This window comes from Polyodon spathula, chromosome 1 (genome assembly GCF_017654505.1).
Source record: "Polyodon spathula isolate WHYD16114869_AA chromosome 1, ASM1765450v1, whole genome shotgun sequence".
In the NCBI taxonomy this organism is placed as follows: domain Eukaryota; kingdom Metazoa; phylum Chordata; class Actinopteri; order Acipenseriformes; family Polyodontidae; genus Polyodon; species Polyodon spathula.
This window is the reverse complement of record NC_054534.1, coordinates 63,662,593-63,689,959: the sequence shown is the minus strand read 5'-3', so window position 1 is coordinate 63,689,959 and position 27,367 is coordinate 63,662,593. Positions and strand designations below refer to the sequence as shown.

Sequence of the window (27,367 nt, the reverse complement as noted above, 5' to 3'; positions counted from 1 at the left end):
GTGGCTCGTCAGTACAGGCAAGTGAGGCATGGCCTGCTGAGCGTCGTCTAACTGACTATCTATGAAGACATTTTGCATACTCTTTATATATTTATTATTAATTAAATATATTGAATACATATTTTAAGACAGTTAAGCATGTATATAAGTAAGTTACCACAGGTCCACGAGATGCACTTGTCTTAAATGTCATGAATTCGGTGAGTTGAACTTACTTTCTCTAGTTGTGAAAATGCAGAGGCAGGAAGCTGGAAGATTGCAGTACTGAGGCACACAGCTCACAGGGTCTCATGAAACTACCTGATTACTACGGCAACTTAACACTCCCAGTAGTCCCTCGATGAGAGTGCTGCCATGGTAACCAAGGCCTATGAAGCACCAGTGGAAAATTGCAGCACAGCAGTATCAATGTTTTTTTTTTTTTTTTTTTAAAAGCAAGGGTTTGTTTTGAAATGTGTTACGAAGCACGAAACCAGAACGAGACCAAAGCTGGAGTTCCTGCTCTGAACTAGGAATTGAAACCAAATTAATATCCTTACCCATTATGTTTTTTTTTTGTGTCGGCTGCTGAACTTAAGTAGCTGTGAATTGCTAAACCAGGAGCCCACATGGAGAACAAACACAAGGGAGATGATTGACAGATCTACTGCGGAGGCAGGTGTTGAGGGAGCATGCTGCAACAGCGTCTGTAAGGAGATGAGAGAGTAAAAGAATTGAGCGATTCTGTTATCGAATGACTAGGTAGGGAGGGACACTACTGTTGCTTTAACACTGAAGGCTTAACTGGCGATGCAGCTGCTGCAGCGAAAATAAAAGAAACTGAAGGATGAGAAAGATCTTCGAAGCAGGTCGGAAAATTGCTTTAAATCATCTGAGTCGGACAAGAGAATGAGAAGATGAAGTTTAGACATTAGTTTAAGAAAGTTTAAGCATATTTGACGGCGTCTGAGTGATTGCTAGAAAGCGAAAACACTAGATGAGACTAAAATATGAAATAGTAGAAGATTGACAGGGAAAGCAGGGTGAAGTCTCGTCTCCTGAAATATGACTATAAGCTATCACTTTTGTAAATTAGTACAGTACAGGACTGGATATGGCCACTTCTTGGGTGGCTGAAGGCACTTGGCTTCATATAATTCCTCACAACACAGCTGTTGAGGCGATATGCCACAGTGACACACATCTTAGTGTGCTATGTTGTTTAATTATACCAAGTCATAGCTGTGTTGAAAAAAAGGTGAGGTGAGTAGTAGTTTGAAAATGTAAGTGAAACTAAGGAAGATTATGCATCAGTTTTCTTTTTATAATTATCTGGTTTAGTGGGAATATGACTAGTAATGTGTTGAGAGAGGCAGTCACTCCTCCCAAACTCAGGTTTCGAAACTCTGTTCATTGATAAATAAATGAGACGGAAGAGGAACACAGAGAAGAAGAAAAAATGTAAATTTTAGAGAAATTTAAATGTTTCTGAAGAGAGCTTAAAATAATATGCCTCCTTTCTTTATATAAATAATGTAAAGAGAGGAGGAAACAGCTGTTGTTACTGGAAAGATATGCTAAAGGTTTTTTAATAATTCTTCCTGTCTCTCACGGTTACCGGTATTGTGTTGTTGGATCTGACACTTTTTCACTCAGGAAGCTTGTGATAATGTGGTTCCTAGACATTTAAGGTCCAGTTTTTCATTTCAGTCACAGACTTAAAATATTTTAATTGTTTTTTGGGGGTTTTTTGAGGGAGAGGGGGAGGGATCAAGATGCTAAACAGAGTATGGAAATAATTGGACTTTACAGTAACTGCTTATCTTATGGTTAAGAAATGCTAAATCAAGTATGTTTAGAGTATATGAATGCTGTAAAAAAAAGAAGGCAAGATATCATCATTCTATTGAATCACACCAGTCACAGTTTTTATAGTGTTGCAGCTATGGGTGTTGATTACAGGTAGTACTAGCATTTTAAATTCAAAATGACATGTGCTTTTAGTCAATGAAATAGAATGGGGGTTATGTATTTGCAGGCTCCTCTATTATTTCTCTGAAATGGTACCATACAAAGCTTTTAGGAGACATTATTTCTTTATGTAAGAGATAAAAGTAAAAGCAAGGATGCTTTTCTCATGGTATTGTGTGTAAATATTAAACAACCAAAAATAAAATGCACACAAGCTAGCAAGTGATTATTTTAAGCCCAGTAGGCTTATAATTAAGATAACTCTAGTTGGCAGTTACACTTCAAAGGAAAGACATACAGTATATTCCCATGCATATAAAGGTCTCAATTATCCTTTATGATTCCTGGTGTTCAACAACACAGTGTTTATGTATTATTTTATTATTTATCTATTACCATACCTAAAACATTATATTTTGCTCTTTTCTTATTTTAAATCAAATTTATAAACAGTAAATTTTTCAGGCTTGTTTTGCATGTGGATCCAAAGTATCAGAAAATAATTGTGTTTTATAAACACAAAAATATTTGTTGTGATACACAGTATGTATGAACAATATATATATATATATATAGATATTATATATATATGACCTAATATATATATATGTGTCACGAAACGGATTGATTTTAATGACCACCAAACAAGTATAAACAGAAAAAAAGAAATGCTTTTAGAGTATAGAGAGTGACGCAAAAACATTTTATATTCACATAAAACAATTTTAATCAAAAAATCTTGAAGAGAGTGGTTCTGTGGTGGATACTAAGTTAACATTCATCAGATAAGACTGACAAACAACCGGAAGTAAAAAAAAAAAACAAAGCACACTTTGAAGGCAGTGTTTTCCTTATCAGATTGTTTTATCTGCTTGTTATGAAGCATATAGAATTTATGCACTAGGTTGGATGTACAAAATGTCTAATGCAGCCCTTATCTTGATCATCTTGATTTTCTAGCAGTTACACCAATACAGACTGCTATAGTGAACACTAAAGTGGGCCACTAACTGCTTCGTCTTAGTCAATACTGTAAAATCAATCTCAAGGGCATGTACTTAATAAAGTAATGTATTTCAAACTTACTTAGCTGAGCCATAGCTAGAAAAAAAAGAAAAGAAAAAAAAACATTCCAGATATAGGCTGCTGCTAAAAAAAAAAGTGCCTCAAAAATATGCACCTTTCCAATAAAGTGCTGTTATTTCATAACCAAAAATTAAAGTAAGGTTTACTAATGTTCTATAGTAATAACAAAGTACATTATAGATGTGAATGTTGCTAGATTCTGGTTTGTCTCATGTCAGATCTACTTTCAGAAAACCCTGCAAAACCCTTCCTAGAAGGGGAAGACCTCTGGTGGACCTAGTTGTCACAAACCCCCACTCTGGGCATGCTAGCCAGTCTTTGGTGAGCTGCTGTTATGTCTGTAGGGGATGCAAGAGTTGACTGTTGAGCAGGACCAGTGTCCCATGTTTTTGATTACGTGGATATTAATATTTGCTTTGGTTGTGGGGGTTGCTGCTCCAGTCTGGAATGAATGGGGGGTATGGGATTAGGTGGAAAGGACAGTTCTGAGGACAAGAGTGATGAGATGGGAAGCAAACCAGTGGCGGGTTATGATTAAGCGAGATGCATTGATAAATAGTGGGTCTGATGGAAGGAAGGGTTGTTTACAAGAAATGCAGTCTTGCCATGGAGGATTAGGGGCATATTGGAGAGTGGATTTTAAATAGCTGGATGGAATGGTCGTGATGGAGTTGATCAGTTTTGGAGGCCTGGAGCCAAATAAGGAAGTGTGAGTCCAAAAACTGAAGAAGGTTGCAAGAAAGAATGCTGGATCTGTGAGCCGGAAATTAATGGAATGTAAATTCTGCGCATCTTAGGAAGCAGAAGAAAGTAGATTGGCACAACACTTCCATAACGAGATCCTCAAAAAAACAGCCTTTCCGAAGGGTTGTAATTAATGAGAGCAATATGTCTGTTGAGATAGGTAGTCGAGGGGAGATGACGGGAGGGGAGTTTTTGACGTTTCTTCAAAGTGTTAGGCGGACTGAGGGTATTAAAAGGAGAGTTGGGGAGGGGACTGAATTTAAATGATATGAATATTGAATGCCGGTGATATATGATTTAATTGTAGGGGAAGTTAGATGTTGTCTTGATTGAAGGGGATAGGTTGGATGTGATTTTGAGTGCAGAACATTGAGAATGTTGATCAAGCGGTGTTGTGTATGATGATCTGGTAAATGGGGATAGAGCTGCTGTGATGTAGTGTCGGGTGAATTGCAAGAGATTGGAAATGTTTGGGGTCGGTCGAACAGGAGCATATGATGAGATCGAGTTTCCAGTGGAGATGGGGATGCTGAAGATTAGCCTTCAAAGTAGCTGCATAACAAGAGGGGAGGAGGAGTATCCTTTTTTCATTATTTGGATTGTGGGTTTATTATCGGAATAAAGAGAGTTCACTTTCTGGACCACAGCTGCAACGATAGGATATATTTTGAGAAGAGCTGTATATTTGAAATGAGGCAGTAGTTTCTGAGTTTTGGGGGGCCATTTGCTGGCGAACCATTGGGAGGCTAGAAAGCCGTTGAATCCTATTAGAGAAGTGTCTGTAAAGAGAAAGATCATGGAATGCTGAGATGAAGTCATCGTAAAACATTGAGAGACCATTCCAGTGAGAGAGTAATGTAGTCCACATCTTTTCGAGCGTCAGATGATATGTTGATGTGAGAATTTAGAGTCTTGGTTGTAGTAGAGAGTGCGAGGAGACAAGAGATGAAAGTCCTGTCATGGGGAATGATGCGTAAGATGAAGTTGAAATGGTTGAGCAGGGATAGGGGGTCTTGTTTCTTAATTGAAGAAGAGAGCTGGAATGCCATAATGGCGAGTTTGGAGGGTAGAAGGCTGGCTTCGAACTTTCTTATTCCCAGGAATTCCAGAGAATGGATGGGACTGATTTGTCTTTGGAGAGTGGGACACTGAGGGAGGCAAACAGGTTTTTCAAATGATTGATTGCTTATGCTAGAGGATGAGATGCAGCGGAAAGAAAAAGGATGTCATCTATTAAATGGAGTAGAAAGGGGATGTGGCAGAAATTGAGGAGGATCCAACATAAAGCTTCTGATAGAGTGTCAAATATTTTTGGGCTGCTATAGCTGCCGAAAGTGAGTTGGGTGGCAAAGTAATATTTATTGTTCCAACTATAAGTGGCATACTTTGGGGTGAATGGGCATGACCTTGAATGTGTCCAATAAGTCTGCTTTGGCTAGTCATGAACCTTGACCTGTGATTTTTATTGTTTAATGGTGTCTGATATTTTGATATAGTGATATTTTTTTGATATAGAGAGTTTATGCTTCGACATTGGACCGGAAAGGGAAAATTGTAATGTCAGACCTGGTTCGAAACAGAACCGCAAAGGATTAATATATTTTGAAAATATATTTTAAGATTTGTTGAAATATTCAAAAATGGTTTCAAAAATGTATTGAAATATAATTTATTTACATATATCTTGGGAATACATGGACATATATTGTAAAATATATTCTAACATACAGTATGAAATATAAGGAAATATATTTCAAAGTATGTTACCAAATACTTAAAATATATTCCAACATATAGTATGAAATATAAGGGAACATATTTCAAAGTTTGCTGCCATATATTTTGAAATGTTTTCCCTTGTATTTCATACCATATACCATATATAATATATATATTATAGTATATATATATATATATATATATATATATATATATATATATATATATATATATATATATATATATAGCATATTATATATATAATTATTTATAGCATACAATGTACTTTTAACAGTGTTTTTCAATAGAGACCAAATTCATGTAAAAATGTAAAGTATAATGCAATTCTTAATGAAATTTATTTTTGATTAAACATGTCAAGTAATTTAGAGATAATTTCAAGAAAGGCCTGGATATTCCTTAGCCATCAAGGATTAGAGTTTCTTTAATTGAACAATATCTTGCTTAATTGATTGATAATTTACATATGTTCCCAGTCTTTAGAAATTGATGATTTAGATAACATTTACTGGAGTGGGGTTCTCTTGGACCAGGGTTGGAGAACACTGAAAAATACACTAAAATGTTTATTTAGCATATAAGATTCAACTCTGAGTGCAAAAGGGAATATACAACTCGATCTTTTAAAATCATAAATGATAAAATAACAATAGACATGCCATTAACATTTATTCAGCAAATGTGAAGCTGTAATACCAGAACACATAAAAAAGTTCCAACAGTCAAAAATTGTGGAGCTCATAGAACATTTCTTCAGTATGCAAATATGTCTTGGAAAAAAAAGTCAACAATTGTGGGGCTCATAGAAGAGGACCACAGTCCAGCAGGTTATCATTCCACCCCAGCACTTAACTATCTAATTAAACTAATGATTGTGTTAATTGGGCCAATTTAATGACTATTCCCAGAGACCACGAAAATTGGACTACGGCCCTCCAGGACCAGGATTGGGCACCTGACCCCATCATTTATTATTATTATTATTATTATTATTATTATTATTATTATTATTATTATTATTATTATTATTATTATTATTTATTTTCTTAATTTTCTCAAATATGACTGTGAAAAAAAAAAAAAAAAAAATTAAATCACTCAGTCATCATCATATTTTACATTCTTGGATTTAAACCGAAGTTCTGAAAGTTTCAAGTTGATGTTGATGCCAAGTTGCTCTCTTGCTCTACTGGGGAACTTCTTCTGGCATCTAAAGTGTAATCACAATTTAAAACAGTTGAGCACTGGACAACTTTAAATGCTTTTCACACCACTTTAAATTTGCTTAAATCTTTCTAGTTCCACAGAAACTCCAGTAAATATTTGCAATGCTACACTAGCATTCCTCTTTTTCATGCCTACATTTTAATGGTCTTTGATTTGTAAACTTTTAACTCAAAGAATGACCTTGATAAAACATGGAGGGAGTTTTGATCCAGAGGGAAAAGCTTTTAAAATGACCCTATATACCTTATATAATTAAAATAAATTACACAAGACATTTGAAAAATTAACATTTAAAACCCCTCTACTTCTCAGTTTCCAACCTTAGAATGAATGTGGTCAATGTTGTTTTTGGTGTGCTTTGTACTATGGACATCCCAAGCTTTTAGCCCCTATTTGAACCTCTCACCATTTGTATAGGTCTTATTCTTTGAAAATTGAGCTCCAGAATGCAAGAAAGTAAACAAATGACATGAGCCCCTTTAATATTCACTGACCATCTTAAACATTTACCTTCAAATGAGAGTAAAATGGCTTTTTCTTTAAAAAAAAGTGTATCTCTACTGATATATTTTGACAATAATTTGCACACACTGTCTAATTTCTAACATTTATGATTACTTATATTATATTAATATTATATTACATATAAAACTACCTATTTTTCACAAAAACAATATTATAATACTATGCTGTACATCTGGCACCATCGTAGGTCTTTCCTTTATATATATATATATATATATATATATATATATATATATATATATATATATATATATATCATAGTGAGACAAATCCTTCTTTTTAAAATAATAAATGTGTTTATTTTTTTATTAAAATGTTCCTCCTTCAAATCCAGTCTGTTACTATTTCCAAAATATATTTCAACACATTTTAAAGTGATAGCAAACAACTTGGCTTGCCGTCTGTGAAACTGTTCTTTCGGGACCAGAGGCTATGTTTGAAACCATAACTGCTTCACCTCCCTGTGATTATCACGGTCATATTTTCGTTGTGTGTACATGGTTCAGAACACGTTTCTGATCATTTGTCTGTAAAATCGTTTTTTTTAAAAAACATGTCAAGAATGTTTCCGTTTGGATGCCATGCTTTTTTTTATGTTTACAAGCAGCGCAGTCCGCTGACTGTTTCTAATTAGAACCTCTGCCCTCCCGCCAAACACAACGTTTGTGACATACATTTCACGTGAATAAGCTAAAGGGCTTTCATTAGGCGAAATTAAATCAAACTAAACAGTCTATACTGATTCATCTATCAGCACACATTGAAAGTAATCATGCTGGAAGTCATTTTTCAAAGCCTTCACCACCGTGGTGAACTTGGTAAACATTGTTTAGCCCAAGGGAAAATGTTTTGCTCGTGGCGAGCGGCTAGTGGGAACATAGTCCCTATTTAGTACATGTGAATTACCGTACTGTACCAGTATTACTGTAATTAATTGTTATTTATTCTCATGAAAGACAAGTTCAGCCAAAACATAGCTGAGAGGCAGTTGGAGATTAGAAATATTAGAGTCAAAGGAAGGAAAAGAGAGATATTTCTGAAATGCTAAGAGAATCCATGAGAGGAGATAACAGAACCTAAGGATCGGGTGTACAGAGAGAAGAGAAGGGATCCCAGTACCGATCCTTGGGGGACACCTGTAGAGACAGGACGAAATGAAGAGAGAGAGACACACCAGGAGACCTGGAAGGAGCAGTCAGAGAGATAGGAGGAGAACCAAGCAAGAGCAGTGCCCGAGATACCCAAGTCGGAGTGAGAGAAGAATGGAGTGGTCAACAGTGTCGAAGGCAGGTGAAAGGTCAAGTAGAATTAAGACAGAGGAGAGGCAGCATGAGCAGAAAGCAGAGAGTTAGTCATAGAGAGAAGAGCAGTTTTTGTAGAATGAGCAGGACGGAAACCAAATTGGAGTGAACCAGAGTTTTTGGAAAGCTTATCATAATTATTTATGTAGGTATACAAAATTGTATAGTAATAGAATAAGTGGGCAATGAATTTAGCATTTTCCAGCCATTCAGATTTTATGACACTTGTAATTGTTTGAGCTCAATATATACAGTAGAAAACGAATTGTTCATAGCACCACTTCCATTTAAAAGGCAGTCAGTAACACTGGGTTTACATACAAGGTATGACAAACAAGTAAATTATTTGAAACTACTTCACTGCTCAAGTGACTTACTATTGTTTCATTGTCAGACTGAAACTGTGTCACAGTCTCAGTAGTAGGTTTCAAAGCTAGAAGAGAAACTGCTGTGCATGGTCTTAGGGAGGTTGAAGCCTTGCTGTCTTCATCAGTACTGCTGAACACCAATGGCACCTTTTCCAATTAGAGGCTACGTTTTTCATTCTTGTTAAAAGTGAAGGTAACTCTGAAAACATAATAAAGTGTCCTGCTGTGTGAATTTAAGTATGAGTAACTCCAGGATGAAGATTTCAAATAATATACTCTGTTAGTCTTGGAATATAATTCCCTAGTCACCCGGTATACTTAACAGTATATTTATATATTTATTCACTAGCTAAAAACAGAGATGGATTTAATATTTCTAGAACAAATTGTGAGGAAAAAGAAATATGACTATTTTGTTTGAATGCAATGTTTTACCATTTGTTTTACAAGTGACTTGCTTTTTTTTTAGATTTTAGATTTCTTCCTGTAGATCATGATTTTCCTTTTCGAGGCTTGCAATTTCTGTCATCAACTGGAGGGTGTCACAGTTTTTTTTTCTTCCCCCAGATTTCACCTTCTTGTTCATGTGCGCTATTCTTTTTCTCCTATGGAATACACATGTTTACTTTGCAGGCTTAACAAGTTTTTTTCTTAAATAGTAATGCTATTTAAAAATTAAATGATAACTATCAAAAGCTATGGTTTTGTTATATTTTACATGTTTTTTTGTTTTTTTTAACTAAGCCTTAAGCAAAAAAAAGACACAAAATAATCTTGTTGTTGTAGTTTGTGTACTGATTGACTGTATTTTCATCTACTTTGTGTGTTTTTCACATTTATTTCTACTTTTGGTTGCAGCCAAATTATGATAGTTTTCAGCCAATCTTATTTACATAATGTCTTATTCGTATATGCTTTATTTAGCCAATTTACAGGTGTGGCTAACTGACTACTGTGTGACATTGATGCTCCTGACTATGGTTACATAAAGGGAGTTACAGTATAATGTTTATTTGGTAGCACTGAAGAAAGTCAACATGTTACTGAAATGTTTATTTCTAGTTTTGCACTATGCAGTTTTGTCTGTGACAATTAAAAAGATAATTAGATTTTTTTAAAATAATTTTGACCTTTCAGAGTTTTGTTTCCTTTTTTTTTGCACGCAGTCTACCCTCTTTAGCAACTAATCATAACTTAATACATCTAATCACTTTATATTGAATATTAAGCAAGTTAATAAATTATATGCTAAAATCATTTGAAACACAAAATAAAATAAAATAAAATAATCTAATTTAAATCACATTTTGGAAATCAGTTTCTATTACAATAATAAATATAAATGCACCTGAGTTTTTTGTTGTTGTCTTTCTCTTCTCTTGGGGAGTTACAAAGGTCGGTTGTTTCAGAATCTGGCTCAAGTGAAGGTTTTAACTGCTCCCGTGTTCTGCATTAATTGAAAACTTAACTAAACATTAGAAAATATTAAAAATACATTTTAGAGGGAACTATGAGTTCAAGTTAGCCAGGGGACCGTTTCTCGATAACTGTAGTACTTGAGATTTCAAGATCATTCTCACGATTGACTGCAGCTAAGTTCAATCGATACTCATGTGCCTTTCCCAATGGCCTTCAGAATGACCTTAAAGTGCATCGTAGAAGGTGCAGTCCCAGCAAAGGTGACTAAAAGGATGGGGAGTCAATCACAAATTAATTGGTTTGTTGAATATTTTCTCTGAGATGTTAATAAAAATAGGCCTACATTTAAAACTCGTTTGGAGTGGAATCAAGAGTTTATATCATATTTATGACTAAAGGAGTAGATTCAAACTTAATTTACTCATCTTATAAATGTGTGTTTGTGACAACCACACTTGTCTGCATAATTGATTTATTCTCACAGTATCATATAATGATTTCTCTGTCACTAAGTATAGGCTATCTAACAGGTTTAAGTTTGTTCTTATGTTGGCATTAATTCTTACTACTGTGTGGGTGGCGTCTGGAACAATTAAGTTCCACAATTCTGTGAATTGCAGCCATATTGGCAGATATAGCAAGAGGGGGATGTTCTCGCAATGCATTTCTGTACGTTCAGAGGCAGTGGAGCCAGCTGGCCCACGCGTGTCATGGCACAACCACTTTTAAGCAGGTGAATAGAAAAAAAATATGCACTCAAGGAATTATTTGTCCCTGGCCATGACGTCTCATTCAGCCTATCCAAGTAATCATAGGTATTGTGATAATAGCATCTTCCAGATATCATTTCAATTTCCTTTTATATAATTTGTTGGTATCTTATATAAAGTTTTTATTGCTAAACTTTTTACTTATGCCCTCACATTAAGCGTTTTTATTTTACACATTGCAATTTAAGTTAACTTGGCTTCAAAACGATAAAGTTAAACACTGGTCTTTTTTTATTCTTAATATTTTTTTTTTTTGTTAAATACAAATGTAATAAATTTAACACAAAGCAACGCAATATAGGCTACTGTTTCAACTAAACTTAAACAGTGTGAACTAAGAAGTCAGTGTCAGACAAATGATCACATTGAAAATGTTCTTGAATCAGGCACTCCTGTAATAGGAGTTAAAGAACCCTCAGTTTTATCACTTATGCCATGTTTTGATATCATTGATGGATGCATTCACATACACTTGGGTGTAGCTCAAAATCTGGCTGCATTGTGGTTTGTTAGTGAATACCATCAAATGACATGGTACATTGGTAGATCAGTGGAAGACACTGACAAAGATTTACTCAGCATAAAACCTCCATGCAGTGCCTCTGGAGTTCCTAGATCAGGAACACAAAGGAGGTACTGGAAAGCCCATGAATGGTATATATGGCTGCTGTATTACAGTATAATAGAATTAAAAGGGGTTTTGCCTGACAAATACTTGATCCACTGGGTCAAATGTGTTACAGGTGTGTCACTCTTACTAGATGATAGCATAACTCCACATCAGATTGTAGAAGCAGAGGAGGCACTGACACAATTTGTATCTGAAATGGAATCATTCTATGGATTGAGTCATGTAACCTACAGTATTCACCTGTGCCTCCATTTGGCAAGAAGTGCTCGTAATTGGGGCCCCCAATGGGCACAGTCAGCCTTTGTATTCGAGGCATACAATTCAGAATTGATTAACATGGTCAGAAGCACTCAGGGTATTGCTTTACAAATATGTAAAACATTTTGGGTACAGAGAGCTTTACCATATTACACAAAACCACAATGGACAATGCATCTCTCGAGTGTAGACCTGTTTGAATTACTTTCCAATCCCAAGAGAACAGTGAAAAATGTTATACAATCTGAGAGTGTTACAGCTCTTGGTAGACCAGTAAGGCACATGATGAGACAATATAGACATGAAGCACGCGTATGGCATTATATATATAATAGTATATAATAGATATCTAGATATATATAGATATATATATATCTATATATATAATATATATATAATAATCAGTTAGCTACTACAACAGAATATTTGTTAATGGAGAGGTTGTTCATTCTAGAAATTACTCCTGTGAATGTAAGCGAAATTCTTACACAGTTTTTTCTAGATAATGGTGAGGATAACATTTTCTCAGTGAAAACATTTATTATAACTGATGTAGGAAGTGGGGAGGCTTGTTATGCAATTAGACAATATTTTGAAAAAAAAGAAGCAGTTTGTTTTTTCAGTAATTCAGATGAAGATTATTTTCTTTCTGTTAGAAAAACTCTTGGGCACCTTGCTGCGGTACCTGCTTTAAATGTAAATCATAAATGTGTTTTTATTGGGATGAAAGAACACAGGGTTAACGATGTGTTTAAATGCATTAATCACAATAAATTAACTGATTTACTGTAGAAAAAGTCTGGTTGAAGGAAGTGTGTTATATTCTTTTAGAAAAAAAAATAAAAATCAGCACGAATAGAAGCACGTATAAATGAGCATTAATTAAAGGAAAGTTAAAGATTATGAACTCCAAGCAACAGATGCAGTTAATGCTATACATTGTGTTTCCTAAGCTACAGTGACAAGAAAAAAACTTTGGCAACCACTCATAATGTGGGAATTACACAATATAAAATGAGATTAAAATATCCTGACAGTTACAAAGAATGTTTGCCCAGAAGCACAACATACTTGAAAGTAGGAAGCAGGAATTTGCGGTTATAGAATTTATTAATTTTATGTTTACTGTGCAGCGCAAGCTGGGTACTGTAGCAGGGCGAGGAGCCCTATAAATGTGTTTGTCTATTGTAGAACAGGGTACCCCTTCACCCCTGTGCAGTTTATTGTTTCGTCTTTGTTATGATTTATTGTATTTATATATGACAGCGAAGGCCGTGCATTTTTGTTTTGTTTTAAATGTGTTCAGGCAGAGGCGAGGTTGGCAGCCCATCCTCTGCCAGAGCTTCCAAAGCTCCAGCTTTCCTCCAATACTCTACTCAGATCATGGCAGCCATTTCTGCTTAACTTTCTCAGCAATCTAGTCATATGTCTGCTCATCCTTTCAAATACTAAAAACTTTAATACATGGCGAGAGACGTGGTGCGAGACTGGAAATCTGTCTTGATAATGAGTTAAGTAGTTCCACTGTTAGGAGAAAGACTGGAATTATGAAAACCAAATCTCTGAATGTGAGTTCACCTTTTCCATTCTAAGCAGACAAGATAGTAACAAACCGCTGACTCACCCCATATTAACTAACACATAGGATATTCTGACCACTCTCATCTCCAGAACCGACCTTTCTCTCCCCCCCTCCCCCCCACCCCCCCATTGATTTCAGATCGGAGCAGCTACTTCTGCAGCCAAAGCCAACATCAATCTCTGTCTAATTAAAAACATGGGGCGCTGGTCCTCTGCTGCAGGGTAGCAGGTAAACACATAACCATACTACACTAACACTATTTTAACCTATCCAGTTTGTAATGTATGTCGCTTCCTTTCTCATCTTTTCCATCTGTTTCTTTTATGTTATGCCCTATAGCGACTCTATTGTTTGTCTCACAGTGAGGGTCTGCGGGAAGCTAGGGGTCCATCCTTTGGGGGGTTAAGAGAGGATGCACTTCCCCGATCTCAGGTCAGTCACGCTACCTTATTCTTGCACTAGGGGGGTTCTCACCGAATGAGTCAGAGGGGACCCTTGTCCACAATATCCTTGTGCATCTCATGTGCCTATTCTGCCTCACTGCATGAGGAGCTGTCCTTCCTTTGTTCAGGATGTAGCCCGCTTTACTCTCTCAGTGCCTAATTCTCAGACTAACTCATCTCTCTTTGTTGCAGGTTCCCCGCGTGATGCCTTCCCGCTCCCGGCTTTGGAGGCCTGTGCCTCACTTCATGCGAGGGCAGCACTAGACCAGTCAGGGAACTCTTTACTATCTCTCCTTTCAGTCCTAAGCTTTTGGATTATTCCTATCACTAAGAGAGGCGCCTCTGCCAAGCCAAGTTTTCAGATCCTTAGGAACGTGACCAAGCTCTGTCCTCGGCAATAGGAGAGCACATCGTTCGGGACCTCTTTTTCTTTTATCCTAATTTCAAGCACGGGCCTCTCTAAGCCCGCACCTAATTCCGAGCTATGGGCTTGTCACTCTATCCTTGGCCCTGCGTCCTCCGCTCGATACTGTCTTACTAACAACTCATTTCTGCTTCCTCTGCTCTATCCTTACAGCCCCTGAGGGCACCCCGTGAATGACTGTATAACACATAAAGGTTTAATCATTTTGATATCTTTATGTTATGTAAAACTCCTAACATAAATGATCTATTGTTATGTGAGTTTTTTTTTTAAGCCACCAACAGCATTCTTATTTTATCCCTGCAACTGACACCTAGAATGTGTTCGTTTTATTCTTGGTAGGGGATATGACATACTTTCATACACTACTAGTTTCAACATGCATTACTATCAGCCAGCTGAAATATTTTAGCATGTGCCCATACCTGGATTTTTATTGTAGCGCTCTATGAAAACAAGTCATTCATTTGGAATTGATGACTTATTTTTACTGTTTGCCAATTAAAAATTAAACAGGACAAAAAAAAAAAAAAAAAAGATTAATGGTCCAATGAAAAAGATCATATAGCCACAACAGAAATAGAAATGTCTTGTGGCAATTTGACATGTTTATGTATTCAGTATTTTTCTAGTTTTTGGCTGTATAGTGTCTAAACTGAGTCAAGGAACTTGCCAAATGCATTGTAGAGAAATTACAATACATCATGAATGTTCAAACTGTTTACTGTAGAGAGAGTCTGAATAAGAAACATGACCCCACTAGCAATGAGGTTCAAATCTGGGTGATCATTTTGAAACCATTTTGTCCTGTCATAATCCACATTACACAAGTTTTTTTTTTTTTTTTTGTTCCTCACAATACTGTGAGGCACGCTCTATTCCATTTCCTTCTGTTTTGTAATATCAAACAAGAATGCAGATCTTGGTATCGGTGTCAGTTCCTGGTTTCTCTTACACATTGCCAAGCCCTGAGAGCAAGACAAATAATTTGAATAATTTTGAATAATTTCAGCAACAGAAAGTAACTGCAACAGTGTATCATCAAATCTTTCTGTTCAACTGTTCTCTTGCTGTATATAAATCTATAACTGTAATATAAAAATCTCTTTCCACAAGTTAAAAGGATACTACTTTTTGGGGCATTTGAAGGAAAGGGACTGTGAATGTGTCCTTTAAAGTATTGTTCAATGAACATTATAATGCATATTGTAGTTGTGGATGTCTAGGGATCTATTCTTAAAGGTTTAACGCCTGTCAAAATGAGAAAACAGGAGAATATGATCGGATTTTGTCCATAGCCGCCTATTTTGCGGCAGTTGCTATTCATAAGAAATAATTCAGATGCATCATTAAGCCCAACGATTTTTGTCTGTGAAGTCATGTTTCTAACGAATTGAGAGAAAGGTTAATGATTACCTTATTAGCATAAAGTTTTCATCGGTGCTGAGTGTCAACCTGCTATTCATAAGAGTGAACGACAGTAAAATGCAGCTGATAACTTGGAGTTATTGGACACTTTCTGCAGTCAAGTCTAAATTAACTACAGCCTTGGCAGACAATTTTTTAAAGACATTTTATTACTACACATGCTCTGTTATATTATTATTATTATTATTATTATTATTATTATTATTATTGAAACGTCCTCCTACAATGCTTTTTGTTTAGTTTTTTTTTTTTTTTTTTTTTTGGTCCTGCAGTTAAGAATGGAAATCTTATGTGTATCTGTGTGGAAATAAGTTTACCAGCATTGCCAAACAAAACGACAATACAAAGTATTTATTTAAAGACTTTTTTTTCTAAATTATGACATGTCCTGAATTTTTGGTAGACGTGATAGGGGCATCGGAATCAAAAAGAGGCAGATTTTCGTTCTTGAACAACTGTATACCCATTCATAAAGTGCTATGTAACAGTCGCCTGTATTCTCAGATCATTTTATGAATAGCAATATGGATGACTTTTGCTTCGCGTCCTATGTCGGACCAGGTGTGACATTACAATTTTTCTTTTCCGGTCCGATTTCGGACCCTGTCCGACGTCATTAAAAAGAGGTCAAGCACAGGTCCCTAATCATTTCTCTAGAATAAGCAGAGAAAAGCTTTCATTGGCTGAGTGAGCCAGATAGAAACCGAGAGAAGCCAAAAAAAAGGAGGCAGATCTGAACAATATGCATAGTCCCTTCACCACAGACATAGCACGGACATAAACAAAAAAAGATAGCTGCTACCGCATCCAGCGCTCAAGCTTTTTGAGATGTTATGTTAATAAAATAATGACTTGGATAGCACTATTGAGGAGTTTAGTATTAAAATGAGTGATCAGGAGATGATTTATCAGTATGCACTACTATGAAGAGATGTGATAAAGCCAGCGAACAAGGAGGAGGGCTGGGCTGGAGATGCAGTACTGAGTGTCCTGTTGATATGCAGTGCCTTTTAAACCTGTGTTACTATGAATAAAATTACTTTTAAACAGTGCTTGTAAAATAAACAGCGCGTGTGAAAATAAATTGGACCTGACAGGTGCTGAATAAATGGACTGCAAAGGGTTAAGGCTTAGGAATGCTTCCATTCGGCATACCTAACGCTTGTTTCATTGAGGAAGTTCTTGGAATTTATTCATATATGTTGTGCATTTGCATTCCTCTCAGCACACATTTCCTTGACACTCATTAATAATGATAATCACCTAAATGCTTCTCTGGGGTTGTATTCTCGGTTTCGTTGTTATGTCAAAAATGAACTATACAAATAACACAAATTAGGTTAGGTGTGCAAGTGGGTGGCTGTGTTACTATCTGTGTATGCATGGTGACTAAATATAAGCAGTATAAATTTAATATGAAACACTACATACATACATTCAACTTTAAATGAAATAATCACAGTCATAAGGCATTGTGTAACAACAATGTCTATGATGTTACAGTTTATTAATAATTTGAAGGTATCTGTGGTTTAAAAAGTCGTAATTATTTCTACCTAGTATTAGTATATATAAAGAAATACAAAAAACTTGGGTGCCTGTCTGTCTGGTGCATGCGTGGTTCTGTAGGAAGAGGGCAGCAGCCTTGTAAGATCTGCCTGTTAATCATGGTGATGACACGGAGAGGTTGGGAGGAAGGTGTGTTGGCTTTCCCTCTCTCTGAGAGGTTGAGTGGCGGTCCTTGGGGGGTTGCTTGGCCATTAAGAACTGCGCTTGGTTATGCATTCAAGTGGCCTACCCTGTGATGCTGGTGGAAGACGTCAGTATAAACAAAGACCAGGTAGGAAGTCCAGCATTGAAGAGAGAACAAAACAGGCACGTACAGCTGAGGAAGACAGCCTGCCTTAAACAATTAAGACAAGAATTAAAATAAAGTATTTCGTACCCGAGGGGACGTGTGTAGATATACAGGGAAATCTGGCCCACCCCAGTGTATAGAGAATAGCAGAGCGTAGGATGGAGACCCGAACTGACCGGCATAGCGACAGTGGGGGCACTGCATAAGCAGCACCTTTATTTTGTAGTTTGATTACTGAGTTTTACTTTCTCTTTTTATTTCACCTTTGTTTTTCATTATTATTTCAGAGCACCTGTGTGCAACCCCTGTTTATCATCATTGGTATAGGGGGAGTTGCAACACCAGTGCCATCTGGTGACAAATAATAAAAACAAAATTACCTAAATAAAAATGGGCACCTGAGCAGTGTTGCAAATAAAACCTTCTGTCTCCCGTGTGTCTCTGTGAATTGCCCACCACCCTTCCACACAGCCATATTTAGCTGGAAACTAGGTATTCTCAAGACAGCTAAGATTTTAGTTTTGGTTTGAAGGCATCAGGAGCTTAGCCTGATTTTGCTTGACAGACACCCTTATGCAGGGCAACTTACAGAGGTAACAAGATATTACAATATAGCTAAGAGATTACAATACAGCTAAGAAAAAAAGAAAAAGCACAGTTTTGTTTTTTTTTATTTGGGGATTTTTTTAGTTTCTGCTTGCAACTGTTTTTGCAATTATTTTTTTATTATTTTTTGCAGCTTATAATAGTAGTTGCACGTATACACTACAAATACAAAGCACATACGCATACAACCTACATATTTTACTGAAGCAATACAACTGATATAGGCACCCCCCCATCCCCCGCCCCAGTGCTTTGGATACCATACCGTGCTCCATACACGGCAGCAGCACCATATTGAGTTACTATGTATAACGATTTGGTAGCGGATTTTCATACAACAACTTCTGTTTCCGTAATATGCATTATAGAAATCAAAAGATCCAATTTTTGCATGTGAGTGACATTTAATGTGTGATTTATAGTATTCACACCTTGTCAAACGTTTTTTGAAAAAACAGTGCGTGAATACCACCTGACGAACACCTTCGAAGGTTTAAAACTACCTTCGAATTCCTGGTGAGCGAGCGAACCTTTGAACACAGCATTAACCAATGGAATATGTTCAGTATCAGCTTTGAGTGGAAGGCAATATGCATGTTTGGCAGGGACAATCAATGTTATTAAGGGAAATAGTGGACTGCAAATTTGAACGTACCATGCAAAAGAGATTTGAATGTTAAATAAAACAATGGTGAGAGGCTAGTTAAGATCCTTATGCCTGGCCTACTGTGGAAAATATACAAAGTAGGCACAGGTGTTCATGCAGGCTTTTTGTATAGTTTACTAGTAGAAGCACCACCTGGTTGTAATTATGATTAATAAAATGTAGGGATAAGTCTTAATACATTACAGGGACAGTTCTGTTACTTGTCTTGGAAAAGAAGGGATATGAAGCAAGATTTCCATTCCTGACTGAATGAACAAGCTAGAGATCTCATTCAAAGAAGATGAAAAAACGATACAGTCCTCCTTAACCCAGAAAAAAGAGTTTGCTTGCTTTCAAAATAAATATTTTCATAAGCCTGACCACACATTGAACTTTTTTATAAATAAAAAGGGGCCCTATAGTTTCCAACTAATAGTATGACTATATAACATGAAGTACTAATTCTCATAATTTGCATACGTTTTAATAATATTGAATTCTTGAAAGATAGGATCATATTGTCTTCTTAGATTTGGAATTAGAACTTTTTACTTGTTTTCAGCTCTTGAACAGTTGCATATTTCAAGTTAGCAATAACATTTGATAAGTAACTTGAACTGCAAATGTTTAAGACAAGTAAAAATGGCTAATTAAGCAAAATATTAGGGTATAGTTAATTAATTGAGAGCTCGGTTGGAATGACAACTAGCAGGGGGTCCCAGAACTAAGTTTGAGACCCCCTGCTTTAAAGAAAGTTACTTGAGAGAAAGGCTATATTAGGTATGTAATATTATTTTCATGAGTACATTACAAAAAAAACAACAGTTAGACTAAATTTGTTTATTGAAACAAAAAAGTATGGTACATAAAGAAAATATTTTATGAATTTTAGTACAGCATGTGGACCTAGCCAGCACATACAAGGACAGGCCATTGGGAGAGAATATATAAACCACACACTATGGCACAGAACCAAAAAATAAATACATAAAAAAGTGGGAAACACACACAAAGCAATAATGTAGGGCACAGCTAATAGCCAGGACCAGATGTTGTGGACAAATGAATGTTAACAGATATTAATATAGAAATCTCTTGTGTTGTGAAGCATGGTTTATGTATTCTCTCAATGAGTGACCTACCACTTGCTGTTCTGACTTGCTCTAGTTGTTCTTACTCTGTGCTACTGCCGCTCGACATGATCACCACTTCTACATTCAAAATTGGAGCCTTGCAGTAATGCATCTTAAAAGGATTGGTAATGCTAGCAGATAACTCTGTGGATCATAGAGCAGCAATAAGGACCAGACGCTTAACTGGAGTACCGTCAGTACTTGGTTGGTCTCCCTTTTGGAAAAGTTTGCTGTGCAGTGTGCATTAGTGTCAGGTTTCTTTTACACATTTTACAAATTCTGAGATCTGGTAACTGTGTGTGCTGTGGCGTGTGTATGACACAAAGAAATGTAGCGCAGTCATCACATTTGCATGTTCCTGAGCGGCTGCAATGCTTAGATATGCAGCACCTCCAAACATATACCTTATCCCAGACCATGTCCTCAAAAGAATATACCACAAACAGTTTGTAAAACAGTCAGTCATAAACTTCCTGTGAATGTCTCAATTCCCTAACCTGTTTGTTAAAACTGCAAAAGCTGAATTAGATCACATGTTCTTACACTCATCTAAAGTCAATTTTTTTGAGCCATTAAATGTGAACTGCAAAGTTGGTGAGCATGCTCATGACTCTGAAGTTTTCCTCAGTATTATCTGGTCCAGCATATTAGTATTTAATAATTCAAATGTGCATCAATTTAGTGGAAAATGCTGAGTTCTAAGTATTGAGCCCAGAAGCTGGCATTGAAGACATTTTGCAGTAAAGAAGTTTGCCACCTTGTGATGACCATTAAAAAATTGTACTTTACTATTCATTCTAATGCGTTCTTCATTTTAATGCAAAGCATTTAATTGGCTTTAAACAATCTGATATTGAGAACTAAAATATGTTAGCTTATATTGGCCTCACCTGTCATTTAAGTAAATCATTTTTGGAGAGATATACTTGAGATCTGAATTAAAGTTCATGCTTTTAGTTTGTATAAACTCAATATTGTTATATATTGCTGCTAGCTATTATTGATCAAATTCCATTTGAATCAATCAGTACTGATTCCCAGATTCATTTCTCTACCATAAGACGCCTCCAACGTCGTTTTAGAAAATTTGGCAGTACGTCCAACCGGCCTCACAACCGCAGACCATGTGTAACCATGCCAGCGCAGGACCTCCACATCCGGCTTCTTCACCTGCGAATCGTCTGAGACTAGTAACCCAGACAGCTGATGAAACCGTGGATTTGCACAGCCGAAGAATTTCTGCACAAACTGTCAGAAACCGTCTCAGGCAAGCTCATCTGCGTGCTCGTCATCCTCACCAAGGTCTTGACCTGACTGTAGTTTGGCATCGTAACCGACTTTAGTGGGCAAATGCTCACCTTCGATGGCCAGTGGCAAGCTGGAGAAGTGTGCTCTTCACGGATGAATCCCGGTTTCAACTGTACCGGGCAGATGGCAGATAGTGTGTATGGTGTCGTGTGGGCGAGCGGTTTGCTAATGAACACAATTGCATTTTATCGATATCAATTTGAATGCAGAGATACCGTGACGAGATCCTGAGGCCCATTGTTGTGCCATTTATCCGCCGCCATCACCTCATGTTTCAGCATGATAATGCACGGCCCCATGTCGCAAAGATCTGTACACAATTCCTGGAAGCTGAAAATATCCCAGTTCTTCCATGGCCTGCATACTCACCAGACATGTCACCCATTGAGCATGTTTGGGATGCTCTTGATCGACATGTACAACAGCATGTTCCAGTTCCCGCAAATATTCAGCAACTTCGCACAGCCATTGAAGAGAAGTGGGACAACATTCCACAGGCCACAATCTACAGCCTGATCAACTCTATCCGAAGGAGATGTGTCACGCTGCATGAGGCAAATGGTGGTCACACCAGATACTGACTGGTTTTCTGATCCATGCCCCCACCCTTTTTTTTAACCCTACCCTACTTTTTGGTAGAGCCACCTTTCACTGCAAAAACAGCTTTAAGTCTTTTGGGGTAAGTATGTACCAGCATTGCACACAGTGTCAGAGTGATTTTGGCCCATTCTTCTTGGCAGATTTGCTCCAGGTTGTTCAGATTGGTTGGACAACGCTTGTGGACCGCAATTTTCAAATAGTGCCACACATTCTCAATGGGATTGAGATCAGAACTTTGACTGGGCCACTGTAGGACATTCAACTTTTTGTTCTTGAGCCACTCCAATATTGCTTTGGCCTTGTGCTTGGGATCATTGTCCTGCTGAAAGGTGAATTTCCTCCCAAGTTTCAGTTTTTTAGCGGACTGAAGCAGATTCTCTTGCAGTATTTTCCTGTATTTTGCCCCATCCATTATTCCTTCAATTGTAACAAGATGCCCAGTCCCTGCTGATGAGAAGCATCCCCACAGCATGATGCTGCCACCACCATACTTCACTGTAGGGATGGTGTGTCTTGAGGTAGGGGCAGTGTTAGGTTTGCGCCACACATAGCGCTTTGAGTTTTGGCCAAAAAGCTCTGTCTTGGTCTCATCTGACCACAAAACCTTTTCCCACATCGCAGCTGGGTCACTATCATGCTTTCTGGCAAACTCCAGATGTGCTTTCAGATGATACTTTTTGAGTAACAGCTTCTTTCTTGCCACCCTCCCATACAGGCCAGTGTTATGCAGAGCTCCTGATATGGTTGACTGGTGCACCATTACTCCACTACCGGCCACGGAACTCTGTAGCTCCTTCAATGTGATTGTTGGCCTCTCTGTGGCTTCTCTCACAAGTCTCCTTCTTGTTTGAGTGCTGAGTTTTGAAGGACGGCCTTTTCTTGGCAGTGCCTGGGTGGTGTGATCCAGCTTCCACTTCCTGATTATTGATCCAACTGTGCTCACTGGGATATCGAAACACTTGGATATTATTTTGTACCCTTTCCCTAATCTATGCATCTGTATTACTTTATCTCTAACTTAGAGATAGAATGTAGAATGCTCTTTGGTCTATATATAGATAGATATATAGATAGATAGATAGATAGATAGATGGCTTCTGCCAATAAATAAATATATATCGTATTACTGTATATTGTACTTGTTCTCAACTCTGTAACCCATTGTATCGTGGCTTTGAAGCTCATTCAATAAACTGTGAAAGCAGCCTTTTTCCTGTCGCTGTGTAAGAGCCACTTCTTAATCCAAATGCTCTTTCGCTGACGTTTGTGTTTTTCTTCATCTTCTAACAAATTCATTAATAGAAATGCACTTATGGCTAGGGCTGGGATTTAGTCACTTTGGTTGCGGGTGTCACGGATTCTGTGTCTTGCTAGTGTCCGCGATTTTGCTGATGTGCGTGACTTGTGGGGATGTTAGTAAATTGTGTTCAATCTGTATGTGATTTTATTGGAAAGTGTTTCTCCTTAACATTAAATTTCACATTTAAAATAAAAAAATGCATTTATTGTTTATTAATTATAATAAATAATTACACATTTTGAACTAGCTCCAACACCGTACTTTCTGTCCCTTTTGTTTTTGGAGAAGAAAAAAAAAAATATGAATCAAACTAAGCTCTTCGATTAAATACTTTGTGAAAGTTATGTTAACAGTTTATAAATTCAGTGTGTCTGCATGTGTGCGTGCATGTATGTGTACTATAACTGCCAGTATTCGCTGCGGGATATACATTGAACAGTTTCCTCTTTTTAATTGAAATTATTGTTCCACTAGTTGTTCAATTTTTGTATAGTTGCACTTAATTTAATGTACGTGTTTCTTGTCAGCCCCACACCCTCTTTGTGTGATCCTCATGTGTATTTATCACCCCCAGTGTGTTACACTTACCGTCTCTTAACCTTTCCCCTGTTTGTGTCTTTATTCTCTGCTTAGTTCAGCGCTTATAAATACTACTGTTAGTTAGTAGTCACTGTTGCAGAGCAAATAAAAAAGCAGCACATTGAAATTTCATTTGCTCATCTCGTCCTTCTTTGCTGAACCTATGCGCACCAACGCCGCAATATGCTTTTATTACAGACAGTTATTTATTTATTTATTTTTATCTCCATGACTTTATTCCCCCGCTGTCATTTTTTTTGTGATTTTGAATGCATTGACCATGACTGCTCCGTGATTTACTTCCATATTTTCTGTGACAAACTCCTAGCCCTAACTATGGCCCTTTTTTGTTTAATGGCTGCCATTTCAAACTGGGTGTGTTCAGTAAGTGAGCCACTCAGAGTGAGAACGCTCAAAAAGCACTCTGAGCTCATTTAAATGACTTAACGCTCTGCTCCACGAGAGCGCTGAGTGACATTTAAAATGGAGAATAATAATTCTTTGCTTGTTTGTGTTCCTGAGGTGATGGTAGATGAAATGGCCCTGTGTGAAGTTACTGTCCTCTGCTGTATCTCACTGAGTTAGGCTCTCTGTTTGGACTGAACCTCATATCTGGCTGTGTTTAATACCGACAATATTGACATTAATAATGAAAATTCTGAATAATATTAATACTACAAGCCTAATACATTAATAGCCGTAAAACAGCTCTACATTTTTTAAAAATGAAATTAAATGATACAAATTAGAAAACAACAATTTTTACCATCTTATTTAGCCAATTAATACATAACTTCATAAGTCGAAACCAGTTCATCGTTCTTGATGAACGTATTTGTCAATCCTGCCTGTTATCTCCACTTGTTTCCAGCAGGTGGCCATAATCGTTCGCTCCCTCTGATCACTGATGAGAAATGCTCAGGAGCGCTCTGAGAGGCTCAGCAGGAGCGGAACGGAACAAGTCGTTAAGTTGATTCTTTTACTGAGCCGCTCACTTACTTAACGCACCCACTATTAATTTACTGTTAATTCCAGAACTACATGACGTAGTTCTTAAATATGATTGGATATTGCTTGGATTAAAGGGAATTTGTATCGAATGTGAGTTGCCTGTTCTTGTAACATGTAAAACCAATGTAACACAGGCAACTTTCAAGCAACATTTTCAGGCAACAGTTGCAGCATCTAGTTTCCTGCAACTTTGTTAAACAATTTCCTCCAGGTTGCTCAAAACTAGATCATTTTGATTCTGTTGCAACGTTTCTGGCAACTTCAATGAAACAACCAATCATGATCCAGATTTACACCATGTGACCTCTAGTCGCCGACTGAAAAAACATGGCTACCAAAAAGAGACTGCAGTGGGGAAGAAAAAAAAAAACAACTCTGAAATAAGCTGTTACAGTGCATCAGACTTGATGAAAGTAGTTTTATTCTGTTTTTTTTTGTTGGCTACAAAATAAATAAACAAATAAAAGTAATGATTTTAAACAAGCTTAAAGAACTTCAGTTAGGACTGTCATAATGCCTGTAACCACAGCTTACTTTTATAAATATATTCATATAAACTATAGATGTGTATATATAATACATAATTCAAATAAAACATTTATTTCAATGTGTAATGTGCTTTTGTTTCAGGTCACAGGTTTTTATGGGATCCATCGAATGAAGAATATTTCGAACGGGATAAAGGAAGACAATCCCTGAAGGAATTATTTGAATAAACAGAATAGTTTTTGTTTTACAGGTCTGTATTTATGTACGTACATATATTTGAATTAAAGTGTATGGTTTAATATTGAATTCATTTCTATAAGCTCCCCAAATTAAGTTATCATATATACTTAAAACTATAAGTGAAAATATATGCACAAAATTATTTTTGAATTGCATACACAGCCTCAAATATATAAGCATTTTATTCACTTAACTTTTATTCTTGTAAGTGCATGACTCCAAACTGGTTATGAGATACATTACCATTCTATAAAAATGTATTAGTTGTTTGAAAATGTTTTTGTAGTATCCCATGTTAGCTAAGGATAATTTGAAATGTCTGAACATAGGTACATCAACGGAAACCTAATTTTAATTTAACTAGACATGAATTGTTTTAAACAAAGATTTGACAACATATAATTAATTTTAAACAGAGGAATAAATAAAATATAAATGGAAGAACATCAGGACCATTTTTTTATGAGAACATAAAAAAGCAGAAAACACCAAGAGATCAGATGCTAGTGCTGATGACATATATATTCCAAAATGGCAGCACTATGAGCGCTTAGCATACATGTGTGATGCAGTGCAATCCAGGACCAGTAAAGACATCCTCAGCCTACCCCTGGTAATATTACATACATACACTATTCCATAACTATAAATGAGCTACTGTAAATAGTTAATTAAGACTGACAATCCTATCAGTGTGTTTTTAAGGCCTACTTAAATACCGTTTGTGCAGCTGTCATCAATAGTTTACATACCCCAATGTAAGGTACATTGACGTAGGTAGACTTTTGATGATAACTGTAGCTTTTTAGCTAGTTGAACACTCCTTTTGTCTAACACGTTTTGTATTTAACTGTAGAGTATTTAGACTAGACTACAGGTAAAGAGTTTAACAGGTGCCTGACTCTTTGCAAATGTCAGGGTGCAACCTTCCACCTGACTCCTCGTCTTTTCTTCTTGAATCTGCCCTTCCTATTATATCTGACAGCCAGCTTTCTCTTTCACCACCTTCGGAGCTCAGCAAGAGCAGACAGACAAGAAGATCCAAAATGGGAAAAGACAACAATGTAGATGATCTTTTGAAAGCGGCTATGACATACCTTAGTAAAGAAGAAACACCAAAAGAACTGGATCCAGATGAAACATTTGGAAAATCAGCACTAAAAGAACTGCCAGCTGAAAAACGTGCAGAGGGTTAATTTCAGTTGTATAGTGTGCTACACAGCATGAGTAAAGAAAAGTAAAAAAAACAACCACACTACTATCACTTTTTTAAACTATTTGTATTTGTTTCTTCAATAAAAAACAACTTTGTTAAGTTAACTTTATATTGTTAAATACAATATTTAATTGTATTGACAACTGTAATGCATAGATTTATTCTATTAATTCATATATTTTATTTAATCAAATTAATCTTAGTCTTTAATTTAGTGTATTTCACTTAAGATTTCTATTTTGTTTATTAATGTATTGTATTTGATTATAAATGAAAGCGTTTTCTGTTTTTTAATTGAATGATTAGTAATAAATATCTAATTTACACAAGGCAGTTGGTTGGATTTTTCTTTTGAAGGTGTGTATATTCATAACAAAAAAATACATTTAATTATAATAACTGTCTTCTTTCTAATAACTTAAGTGATTGTTCTAAGCTGCCAGCTCACAGCTCCAGCAGAATTGAAATAGTGTTTGTATTTTTCT

The 27,367-nt window shown here is 36.5% G+C and overlaps 1 long non-coding RNA gene across 4 annotated transcripts; it reads left to right on the top strand.

Annotated features, from left to right (window-relative positions):
• Window positions 1–578: 578 nt before the first annotated feature.
• On the top strand, window positions 579–26,916 carry LOC121320759. 4 transcript variants are annotated; one of them, XR_005950876.1, is made up of 4 exons: window positions 579–848; window positions 13,740–13,829; window positions 13,964–14,033; window positions 14,237–16,040. It is a non-coding gene; the product is annotated as an uncharacterized LOC121320759 (long non-coding RNA). The 4 variants fall into 4 exon arrangements; XR_005950874.1 differs by having other exon boundaries at window positions 13,941–14,033; XR_005950873.1 differs by lacking the exons at window positions 13,740–13,829; window positions 13,964–14,033; window positions 14,237–16,040 and adding exons at window positions 25,568–25,676; window positions 26,652–26,916 and having other exon boundaries at window positions 583–848.
• The last annotated feature ends 451 nt before the right edge of the window (window positions 26,917–27,367 follow it).